Source organism: Pagrus major, chromosome 23 (assembly GCF_040436345.1).
Source record: "Pagrus major chromosome 23, Pma_NU_1.0".
Classification (NCBI taxonomy): Eukaryota; Metazoa; Chordata; class Actinopteri; order Spariformes; family Sparidae; genus Pagrus; species Pagrus major.
Window position 1 is genome coordinate 5,419,445 of NC_133237.1, and position 12,681 is coordinate 5,432,125.

A 12,681-nucleotide genomic window follows, 5' to 3' on the forward strand; every position below is an offset into this window, starting at 1 on the left:
TAACTTTTCCTTGGCATCACTCATTATAAGCTCCTGTTTCTTTTTCTGTTTATGTAGCTGAACAACTTTCCCTGAACATATGTGTCGATGACATTTTATGTAATGAATACTGCTTGAAGGCCAATCTCTGTCCTGTTTACACCGGCTTGCTAGCCTACTGCTCTGTCCACATGAACGAGATGATACTACGGACAGAAATCCGTAACATCCATTCATTGTGAAGTCAGTCAATGCATACGAGGACAGAGGTTCAGCCCCAGCTAATGCAAAATGTATGAACTAGCTGTAAAAAGTTAATCCTACACCACACAGCACAGTAGAGAGCTGCTGTTGGGCCGTTTTATACGGGCGGAAACTTCCACGCTTGTTGAATTTGGCCACACCCCAATTAGTGATGTCACAGCCGATGTTTGCCTTTGAGAGCTGATGGAAAACACCTGCCATGACCGCAATTTTGAATTAAAGTGAGACTGTGCCTATGTTGAAATCTCTCCCTCATCCCCTCATACTCCACGCCCCTGTAGTGAGCAGGAAATTAGGATTTTGGACACATCATCATTTCGGGTCATCACTGACAGCCGCTGATCGCATCAAACGGTAACTTTTTACTCATGTGGCACGTTGTTTCTCCACGACACTTCTTTTTTCGTTCCTCAGTTGAACTTTTCAGGGCAATGTACAGTGGATACATTTACGCAATCAGCATTCAGGCACCTAAATAGAATGGCTGACAGTAGATATAGTGCATTACAGTATCCTGAACATCATAAAAACACATGTCTCACTGGGCTACTGGTGGTGGCTAATGTCAGCAAACTTGATAGATATTGCCGTGCAGCACACATAACTTAGTTTGCTGCCATATAGTCCCAGTTAAAGTTAATGAGAGATGGGACAGATTTAATAGACTGATGCATGTCTGACCAAGCTGTCAGTCATGGCTGAGAGCATTGCTGCAGCAGTTTTCTATCTAATGTGATTCATCTTGTAATGGACACATCAAGAAGATGCAATCTGCACTTTAATGTTTGTCATATACTTGAGCTGATCACCACCGTTTAGGCATATGGCTTTGACATGAGTGTACCTGCAGGTACCTGCGTACAATGTGTGCACCTAGGGGGTTAAAGATGATATCCACGTGGATGCAGATCTGGGCTGACTGGTGGCCAGCACCGGAATATTTTCCTTGAGAACTTCCTCGAGGAGGTAACAATATTTTTTGGGATAAGATTGAAGTAGAAAAAGCAGGAACGGGGATACGCTCTATTAGTTTCTCTCAGAAATCTCAGTCTTTTTTGTTGTTTTTTTGTTCAGATCTCACTTCACATCCTGATATATGCCCTCACCGTTCAAGTGCACTCAACTGGGATCAGGGCTTTGAAAGGTGTACCAAGAAAAACCTTCGAGATCAACAGTTGATTAAATGGATGAGAAAGAAAAGAGCATCTCTGCTACACAGAACTTGATCTACTTTTCCAAAATTCTGTTGAACTTTTCTTTAAATTTGTTGTGAAATTCGAGACACTTTAACCTCTGGGAAACATCTGTCTTTAGTTAAACCGCTCACAAATACAAAAACATTCGTCACAAATACAAAAACATTCATCACAAATAGACATTGCTTCATTTTCTGTACAACATACGATACAAGCAACTCTATTTGTACTTTGTGCCATAACAGTAAAATGTACCTACGTTCCCTGAGCGAGTGGAGAGCGCAGTGTAGTCTGAATTAAAGGCTGCATGTGTGCACTCTGTGCCTTCTGAGTGTTGCTTTGTGGCTTGTATGATGTACTTTGCATGTGTCCATATTGAGAATAATATTACTCGGTTAACTAAGCCATTTTTTAGCACTGACAGAAGGGCGCACACGCGTTCACAAACACACACACTCCCTCACTCAGGCGGACATGTGTTCAGCACAGCCTGTCATTACAGCAGCCTTGATGTGGTCACTGGGTGGCACTGAGGCTTCTTATTATTGTCGTTTTTATGACAACTTTCACTCTCTTGCCCTACACTCCCCCTTTCCTCCCTCCCTCCCTCCCTCTCGTCTTGTGTACCCTGCCTCTCTCCCCCCCCTTCTTTCCATTCCATCCCTCCTCCCGCTGTCTCCCACCTCGTCCAAACCCACATCCATTTCTCTTGCTGTTGCAATGGGACGCCTGTTTGTTTTTAGTGTGTAAACCATCCTGACACACATCCCCAGGGCAAAGGGCGGATATAGGAGCGTTTTTTGGTGAAGGGGGGGGAGTTGGGGCAGTAGACAGTTTGGTCTCCATTTGCAGAGGTATGAGCTGGGAGATGGAGCCGGTCCAGGCGTTGTTCCCAGCGTTGTCGATTGTGGCTGACAGTTATTGTTTTTTGGTTTTTCGAATAATAGGGTTGGTAACTGCAGGGTGACATCCAACCATGACCCGCTGATGAGTGTGCTCTGCATATGTTTATATGTCGAGGCCTGTGTTCTAACACGTCAGTTCAAAAGAGGACTAGTTTACCCAGCGGCGGGTGATACGTTTGCTAGAACATTCCCCTTTTTGCCTTCTACCTCTCTACCTCTCCGCCTGTCACTGCACTATTTTGCTTTGAGGATTTATGACATCATGATTTGTTTATCATAGCTCATAATTTATTATCCTCCTGACCGAAGTTGGATATACCGGACCGAGTGGAAGCAGGCTCGCTCCCTCAGGGCAAGTGGATACAGTATGGGGTGATTGGGTTTATGTTGCTGTAACAGAGACCTCTCTGTTAGAGCGGCGGTCTAACATGTACATTTGAGAATGTTAAAAAAAGAAAAATTAACTTTGTGTTTACTGGAGTTGGTGAGACACTCGTTTAAGGTGACAGTGTCAGATAATTCAATAAAAAGAACCCTTATGTGCAGGGAGATTGAGGTTGCGAGTGCACACACACACACACCTGCACACACACATGCAGAATGTTTTGCATGTCGGCACCTTAATTAACGAGGTCTTTGGGAGTTTGGGCCCCGCGGCAGGGTTGGGTAAATGAGTGAAGCAAGTCACCTCGAGACGGCAACAGGTAAATCCTGTTTAGATCAGCCCCAAGGCACTACTTGTTCTTTAATTTGGCTACGAACACCCTCCTCCTTCCCCTCTCTCAGCCTAATCACCTCCGCACCTCCTCCTAATCTTGTGCATGCACCGTCTCTTAATTTCTTAACTTGCCACATTCTGTCTTTATCTTTGTCCTCTTACTGCTTAACTTAGACTCTGCTTATCGTGCACACAGTTAAGTGCGGCGTGCACGCTTCGCTGTTCCCCGTCATGTTAAACAGCCTGCTATAGGGCGATGAAGGTGACGAATCTGGAGCAGTAGGGCAAGGTGACACTGACACTGTTATGCCAACATACAGCAACTCAGTCTGTATAGTCAATGAGCTGTGTTCAGGCATCAGACAAGGTGTCATATTCAGTTAGAGAGTATGAAATTGAGAGATACATAAATATACTCTGATATGGGTAGGGCTGGAGTGAGATGGAATCAGGCTCTTCTCTCGACCGGGCAGTTAGCATGAGTCTGTAATTAGCACCTCTAACTTTGTTAGCGCCTAATTTCATTTTCTTTGGAGGCCCCATGACTCGCCCTACTAACAATGCTTTGGAGCAAAAGGTACAGCTCACATGGGTCACTGCCGACTCGCAGCCTACTGGCCCTGACTTCCTGTTCCACTTGGAGCAGCGGTGGGGAATTTCAACACACTTCTTCCATCTTCTCATCTTCACTGTGCCGGCATTAATAACTGTAGCTTTGAACCTTATTCTGAGCTGTACTCGTTCCAATGTCTTTGATATCTGAGTATAATTGTAGAGTTGAATGATTTGATTTTCTTGTTAACATTAAGAAAAGCAGGTGATGCTTTGTAGCTGTACTAATACAATTCACATTTGCAGAAATAACATAAATTATGAGCCATATTTCCAACGCTGTTCCATGAACTATAACTATGGCAGACTTTCTTTGAAAAATGCCAGTGATCATCATTTTAGAAAATTTACAGGAGTCATATTTCAGAAGTTGATCTGCTGTGGCAGCTGCAGTGTGGCCTGCATTTTTCATTACATGTGCCTTTAGAAATCAGCCAAGCACCAATAGGATTTCATCGTTCCTTCCTGATCCATCTGTGCTCCTGGTGTGAGTATAACTTACAGTAGCTTGGAGGGTCTCCTGAGGTCAGGGAGCTGAAAATCACAAAGACATGTGGAATGCTGAAAGTTGGCCAATACAAACAGGCAGGCCTGGCTCTCCATCCGTGCAGAGCTCAACAACTACCAGCTAGCCTACCACCATCTTCCTGCTGTAGCCCAGGGAAGAACCAGGCGCTGCATGGATGTGATCTTTGGCCACTAGGGGGAAGAAATCATCAAAAACAAAACCCACAAAGCCTACAGTCGGCTTATTAAGTGCTCAAAACATTTAAAGGGGCGATTATATTTTTATATTGACAATGGATCACCTGACTTCTTTGTTCAGTAAATAGAGTGCTTCGTTTTCACGAGGCCACGGAGAATTATTACCAGACTGTGGCTCCACTCTTAAGAGATTTTAGTGTCTTTCAGCTCATTGTTTTGGTTTTACAGCCTACAACTACTGTTTTTGTTCATTCTGTTCACCAAGCTCTGAAAACCTCCTGTACACTACCTACTCAGCACTAAGAAGTAGACTAGGGATAGATCTATTAAACAGCATTTTTCCGATTAACAGTATCGTTTGTTTTTGTGTCTGATTGGTGATAAAATAAATTAATGTAAAAAATACACTACATCATTCTCCTTCTGTAGTCACCACCACTATCTGATTGGTTACATGTCACGAGTCATGGCCTATCAACGTTGAATAATCTGAATCTGCAGAGTAGCTAGTACCAATCACCATCAATGGTTATTCTAACTTTTGCGATTTTTGACTGCAAATATCAGTTCCAAATATCGGTTATCAGTTTCCTTGACAACTAATAATCTGTATCGCTATCGGCACTGAAAACATTATATTGGTCGATCCCGACAGTGGACCGTGGCTAGCTTGTGAATCTATTGTCGCATTTAGCAGCGATTGAGCCAAATATTTCCCTTGGTAGAAGCTGAAAACAGAGCTAAAGGAGAGTGAATATTGGACTTTAAATGTCTCTCTTTGTCATATCCTCTTTGAAGGATATATGTCGATGTTGTTTTGTAAACGTGTTTCTGCTGCCTCCAGTGGCCAAAAAATTATTATTGAAGATATTACAAGTTGAAATATATTATTTAACTGTAAATCACATGAATTTCACTTAATCAGATGCTGAGCTGACACTTATTGACACCCTGCTATAGATACCTTTTAGCAGACAGATAGTTTAGCAGTTTTTTTCCTTCTGTATTTAGCTACTGCACTTATTTAATTATGTGGAATTACAAGACCCTACTATTAGACCGAGCTCGGGGGAATTAAGTACATTAAGCTTTCGCTAAGGTTAGCTGTGGCTATCTAACCAGCTTGCTAGCTTTCACTTCCCTACTTTATTGTGTTGTGTTTGCTGATATTTGCAAACTGATGTCAATAATCTACAGCATCTGTAACTAGTAGGACATGAGTCAGCGCAACCACATCATTGATGAATGGATGACTCACTGTGAATGGTAACTATTGAAAACATCAGCTGAACTGGCTGTTAGGCTGTCATCCATAGTTGCCTGATTTCTACATTGTCTGCATACATGGCCAAAAAAAGAAGAAGAAAAAAAGGAAAACAATGTTAAACTTTGAAGGTTTGGTTCACAAGATGGTTTCCTGAAAGTTACAGGCTACACCACAAAGTCCAAAGGTTTGCATTTTGAAACAAAAACAGACTTCACAAGGAGCTGACTGGGTTTTCTTCCCCCATTTTCTAATCAAAACCATTATGAGCTTCACCCACAGAGGGACGATCCACAAGGCTCCGTTTCTCTCCCCGGCACCCATCCATAACAATAGAGGGCATTTTGGTCCAGCAGAACTCAGTTGGCTGCAGCAAAATGAAGGGAGCAGTTAGGGTTTCACTTACAGAGTCGGAGAAAGAGAGTGAAAGGGGGAGAGGGAGAGGCAAAAAGAGAAAACAAACACACAGGGATTGTTGAATTATGGGTAAAGACAGCTGAGGCTAACCAGGTTTGGTTTCCACGGTGCAGTGGGGGGCTTATTGAAAAACAAAAAGTCTGTGACTCAGTCCTGCTCTCAAGGAGACTCTCAGGCTGTAGACTTTCTCTCCCCAGAAATTCAACAAAAACACATGCAGTTGAATATAAAGGGGAACACCTTCAAAAACATAAAACTCCAGGGTTCAATATGGTCACGAAAATGTTCCACGTATCCTCACTGTCGATGCCAAAAAGGGAGGAGGTGGGGGTGGGAGTGGGGGGGTGGTGGAGGAATGGAGGGAGGGAAGAGTGAACGAGAGGAGGGATCTGTCCTCACATTTGCTATCAATTTAGGGCACTGAAAATAAGCACCAGGTTTCACTGGAGCCGAGTAGAACACCAGGAATGTTTTTCCATATAAAACCGAGGGAGGGAGGGAGAAATCGAGAGAAACGGGGCTGGGAAGAGAGTGAGAAAAAGAGAATATCAGGTTAAGAAAAGGGGTGAAAAAAGTGAGAGACGAGCAAAAAAAAAAGGCTGAAGAAGAAGAAGATTGCTGTTAAATAGCACCTTGGGTCCAGATGTGAAGCTGTCCGCTGTAGTTTGACAGCACATGGGGCAAAAGTGAGGAAGTTTGTGAGTTATGCTGACCCCGATGACCCTGCTGTGAAGGACAGATAGACAGTTTTATAATTCAACCATGAAGTAAGTGTCATATTCACAGATGGAGAATTTCTAACACCCGAAAATGAACTTGTTTACGCACATCTGTGGACAGAAAACAATCACCCACAGCTCTGCACACTTGCAGTTCCATTTGTGCGACGGTGTCAGTGGTCTTGGTGGAGACGAGAGACTCCCCGAGGGCTCTGACTGGGCACAGCGGATGAAGGAGGTTATCTTTTGAGAAGTTAATCGATAATTCTAAATTTGAGCAGCAACATGTTCCCAGTTCTGCTTGTGACACAGTTTAAACAGATGTAGCCAGTGTTTCAGTTCCACCTTTCATGTGCCCGCTGCGCCGTTTGTTCCACCAGCAGGAGGTTTGGGAAATCCTGCAGTTTAGAGATTCGCCGGGGAAAAACTTCTGCAGATGCCAGGTGGTAGGCTACTGATTGTAGAAGCTCAGCTAATTTGGAAGAAATTGAAATTATGAATACATCCACATACTAAGTATATATTGAACACTATGTGAGAAAAGTTTAAACAGTAAGCTAAAAGTTTTGGATAAGTGGTTTCGACAGTTAGCTAAAGGTAGCCTAGCCTAATGGATCAACCGTTTACATAGAAAGCTAAAAAACAAAATAGGCTACCAACAGTTAAGAAAGCTAGCTAAAAGTAAGTATAATCAACAAATTATTAAGTTAACGGTCTGGATAAACAGTTGGAATTGTTAACTAAAAGAAATGTATTGTTTTTTTTAGCCAGGAGTAACAATAAAAGTAATGGATAGCAGAGTGAAAAAAGCTAAATGAGGTAGGCTAAATACATTGTTGAAATAGCTCATAGTTAAAATAGTTGGTTGGAAGTAGGCCGAATGGATAAACAGTTAAAATGGTTAGATTAATGGCTAGATATTTGAAATGGTAAGCTAAGAGTAGCCTATGGATGAATAATTAACATGTTTAGCTAAAAGTAGTAGATAAAGACTTGAAATAGTTAGCTATAAGTATGGATAAACAGTTGAAATAGTTAGCTAAAGCAGGCTAATGGATAAGCAGTCAAAGTTTTCAGTAGGCTACTATGAAAGCAAACTTGACCAAACTGAGCTAACTTTGACGGCTACATTGTATAAAATAAATAAAAAATCTTCTAACATCCACTTTTTTAAAATACCATTCAGTTAATAATCCATTCAAACGAACACATCTGGAACAGTACAAGTGATGTGTTGATGCAGTGGCTTCACCTGACAGGCTGTCGGGGTACATCCGACAGAAAAATGCAGTAACCACGGCTGTAGTTTGCTGCTGATGGATACATAAACGGTTTTGAGAGCTCTACAAAGGCAGATTAATACAGTCGGTTAGGAGTTTGTATACATGAGGTTGTGGGATACAGTGGTCGTCTTTCACTGCGAGTTTGGACGCAGCGACAGTCTTAAGTCGAGTGGTTGACCCTCCGACAAAGCTCCTTCACCCGGCTCTTCCCACCAACAAAGTGCTGCTCTTACGCTGATAGAAACAGTTGAAAAAGACTCGGAGTAGAAACAAGGAGGGAGTTAAAGAGAAAGAAAGCGAGAGGGGAGAAAAGGGGGGTAAGAGACAGACCAGATGTGTCTTTTGTTTAGATTTGAACGGAGCGGAAAGGAAGGGTGTAGGAGTTAGGAGGCGAGCTTGCGAGGAAGAGAATGAGAGAGGGAAAGCAAGTGGGAGTGAGTGGATTTTTTTTGGAGGGGAGGACTGTAATGAAACCAAAGCATTCATAGCCGAGCGCCTGTATGTGGGGAGAGGGGGCTGCGCCATACAGTATGTGATTACCTACCAGCAAAACCACATTCATTATACTAATTGCTACAATGGTCCCGGCGGTTGGGGGCTGAAAAGGGGGCGACGGCGAGAGGGGCTTCATTGTTAACATTTGTTAGGCTCATTGACTCCAGAATTCATGGTGTCTGTCATTATAGGTCGCTGGGATATTCTCCAGGGCCTGTATTCATAGAGAAACTGATAATCTGGAGGTCGTAGCCCAAGACCTGTTTCCTCTAAATCTCATCCAGCCTGCATCAGCACATCCCAGGCCCGACAGGCTTAATGCATGCATAACGACATGCCTCCATCCAGATTGCCTTGCATTATCATGAGTGCACACGTTCAGCATGTGTTATGCATTCGGGCCCTCAGAAAGCAGCAAGACATTAACCAAAACAGAGGCGGAGAGGCCAAGATTTGAGTGATGGAAAGACGAGGCCTTTCCTGCATTTTGCTGCACAAAATAGCCAGGCTTCCAGCAGCTTGTGTCAATATTTCACTCTGTGTGTATGTGTGTGCGTGCCCAGTGTATGCAGAGCGCTCGGAGCAGATGACTGGTATGACAGTTAGAACATGTGCGATGGTGAGCACACAGAGACTCACACAGCTCAATCTGTTGAGTGTCGAGCCCGAATCAACCCAGTTGGGGAATGTTGCCAGTTGTGATCACCAATATGGCCAGCAGTTGTTTGTGCAACATTTGCAGCACATTGCTGATTTCTTTAAGCGGGCCTTGACAGGAAATGAAGGACTAAGTAACTCAAATCTTTCTCCCACCCCTCTCGCCCCCCTCCCTCTGACCACGCTTTAGCCTGTTGCAGTGTGTGTGTGTGTGTGTGTGTGTGTGTGTGTGTGTGTGTGTGTGTGTGTGTGTGTGTGTGCAAACTCTCAGCTTGTTTACCGCGTTTCCCCCTCAGCTGGACCTGCCTCAGAGCCTCAGTGCGATAACAACTTTACGATCATTTATTGTGAAGAAGAACTCTCATCCCTCACGTTCTTCCCTTTCTAGCTCAGCTCTCGCATCAGTCAGCCCAAAGCAATGATCTGCATCATGTGTTTTTACTCTTTGGCTGGAGAACTGGCGCATTTTAAATTGTGCAGAGAAAATATGAGCGAGGGACACACAGCGTAGTAGGTGGTTGACAGGACCTCTCTTTCTCTTCATCTGTTTTCTGAAGCGGTGAGGTAAATCCTCCAAACCATTAGTTACATAAAAGAAGGAGCGTCAAAAAGCCTGATAGATTAATAATACTTATATATCAATATGTAATCAGAGTGCTACTCTTCTCTGGTTGAGGTGGAGCTAGTTTTTCTTTACTTTATATACAGCTACGCAGTTTAGTCCAGCGGTTCTCCCCCCTTAGGATCAGGCCGCCTCCAAAGGGACACAAAATAGATATGAGGGGTCGTGAGAGGATTAATGGGAAACAAAGAAGAAAAAACAAAGTTCTGAAACACAAATTTGTATTGGTTTGTTGGACTTTTCTGTAGGTTTTGCTTTTTTTGTTAAAATAATAGATACCTGCCCCCCTAAAAAGTTATTTTAATGAAACCACATGAGAGTTTAGAGGTGAAATGTCTCCTCATAAACTTATAGACTGATCATATTGTTCATGTCAAATATTCATCTGAAAAGTAACTTGTAACTACAGCTGTTAAGTCATTGTAGTGGACTTTCTACCAGTGCCACAATGTAAATATACTCGATTGCATTCAAAATTGTGCATAAAGTATAATCCGCAAAATGTCATCATGCAGATTGACCCCTGACATTGTTATTCTGTTAGATTTCATATTATTGCATCATTACCTCCGTCATCTGATGTAAGCAGGATTACACAAAAACTGCTGAACAGATTTCAACAGAACTTGGATGGAGGATGGGGTTCAGCCCAGAATAGTACCCATTAACTTTTGATGTGTCTCCAGATAAAGGGAACATTGCGAAAGAGCGTGTTTTTTAACCCTTCTGTTAATTTCTCAGGGAATAATGCAGGGAACTTGATGAAATAATCAGGCTGGTTGTATCTGATACTTGATACTTCAATCTATACTCATGTTAGGTAAAAGTATATCCACATTGTATTGAATTACAGAACCATACATACTTTCCACCACTGGTTTCCCTTTCCTCCGTCTCCTCTGAGCTTCTCTCTCTGTAGCTGTTTCTTCTCTCTGGGCCAGAGGAGACCCAGGAAGAGTCGGTCTGGCCAAGGTGTCTGCTGCCTGCTGACACAGCCAAAGTAAATGAGCAATCCGCCCTCAGTCTCTTGGAAGTGTGTGCTACTGTTGTAGGAGGCTAAAGTCAGAAAGGAATCCCCTTATGTGCACTGGATCAATATGGTGCACACTTACTGTGCGTGGATGTATGTGTTTGTATAAGCTGTGTGTGTGTGTGTGTGTGTGTTCGTGTGCACGTGCACGCTCCTGCAACCAGTCAGGAAGATTGATGATAGATTCCCGTCAACTGTCAGGTGGTTTTTACATCGGTCAGAAATAGCCGCGGGGCTATGAGAAGAATTGGGGGATCAACTGGGGCAGGACGGGGTTGGCATGACAACGGCGCTCCGGGTCTGCTTTCTCACTGGAGGTTGACAGCTCACGGATGATATCGCGTTTCCTCGTGCTGGCACGTCACCCTCATCGAACTACCTCCCCACCCACTCGCCCACCGCACCGCATACTCCCTGGGTCAGAGCTTAACCACCAGGGCCTGACTAATCAGACCACACACACTAAGGCAAACGGAGAGGAGAGAGACGGTGAGAAGGGAGTGTGTTGTTGGACGGGTAATGCTCTGCAGGGCAGCGAGGAGAGGGGAGCTGGGCTGAGGTTTTGGGTGAGGGGGTTTTACCGTACAGTGAGGAAATCCAAGGGCAAGGAGTAAAAAGGGTTTCAGAGGAAGAGGAAGAAAGAGAGAGACTGTGAAACAAAGAAAACTCTGATTAGAGCCTCGACCTCAGGGAAAGTTCAAGTGTGTCTTAGGCGGAATTAACCTCTTAAACCCCTCAAACTCAGGCGTGCAGCCAAACTCCGTCTCCAAACTTTATTTAAATCTCAAGTTGAGATCCCTAATTTTCCAAAGATACCAGATGTGTCATGCTAAAGTGTGGAGAAAAAAAAGTATGTAGATCCAAAGAAAACTCTTCAACATGTGCTGAACAGTTTGCACACTGCTCTCTGCTCTCACAATGTTTTTTTTATTCACTGTTGCTGTGCAGTTTTTTGGATCAATCACATCCTCATCAGGCAGTAAACAGCACAAACAAAGATGACGTATAATAATAATAATAATAAAATGACAGCAATCTGCGACAGGTGACTGGAGTGAAAAGCCACTGGCAGCAGCCCAGTGCAGCCATTCAGTACGTACATCATCAGGAAACAAACAACAATCACAGATGTCCAACAATATTTTTTCTTTCTTTTCTTTATACAATTTTATTGCTTTTTATTTTAACAATTTTTCCCTTTTTGTTCCTTTTTTCTTTTATCTCTCTTATCTTACTTTTTTTATATGGCTTCCTTGGCTTTTCAGTTTGGTCACCTGTTGCAATGTGTGTATTAAGCAAATAACCATGTGTAGATTCTGCTGTCAGCCGTACTGATTGTATCGAAAATGATGCTTAAGACATCTAAAACAGGTTTTACTTAATGCAACCATAAAATAAAAGTCTTTCGCTGACATCTAGTTATTTTATAAAGGTTAAATGTGTGACAAAACGGCATCTTAGGGAAGTACTGTAGTGCTGCAAACATGTTTGTTTGGTATTGACCCCAACTAAGGTCACATCATCATAATATTAATTGGGTTTTTTTCCAGTGAGAATGAACATTGTGATGCAAAAAATGATCATTCCCATTAATCATGAATCATAACATGGTTGAAATATCCATGAAGAATAATTACAGTATGATGTTTTTGAGCATATTCTGCAGCCCCATGTTGTAGCATGGCATTAGATGATTTTTCCAAAGTTAAAGCTGTTTACTAAAGGTGAACTAAAAGGTGAAAACTGGGAGATAAAAGGAAGTAAGCGCCAACAAATATCAGTATGTGACGCCAACGGGATCTATCTGGCAAACCA

General features: G+C 42.9%; 1 protein-coding gene across 9 annotated transcripts in view; it reads left to right on the forward strand.

The window, feature by feature from the left end:
• Window positions 1-12,681, forward strand: part of nfixb (nuclear factor I/Xb) — a 147,239-nt gene that overhangs the window by 58,540 nt on the left and 76,018 nt on the right. The window lies entirely within an intron of this gene.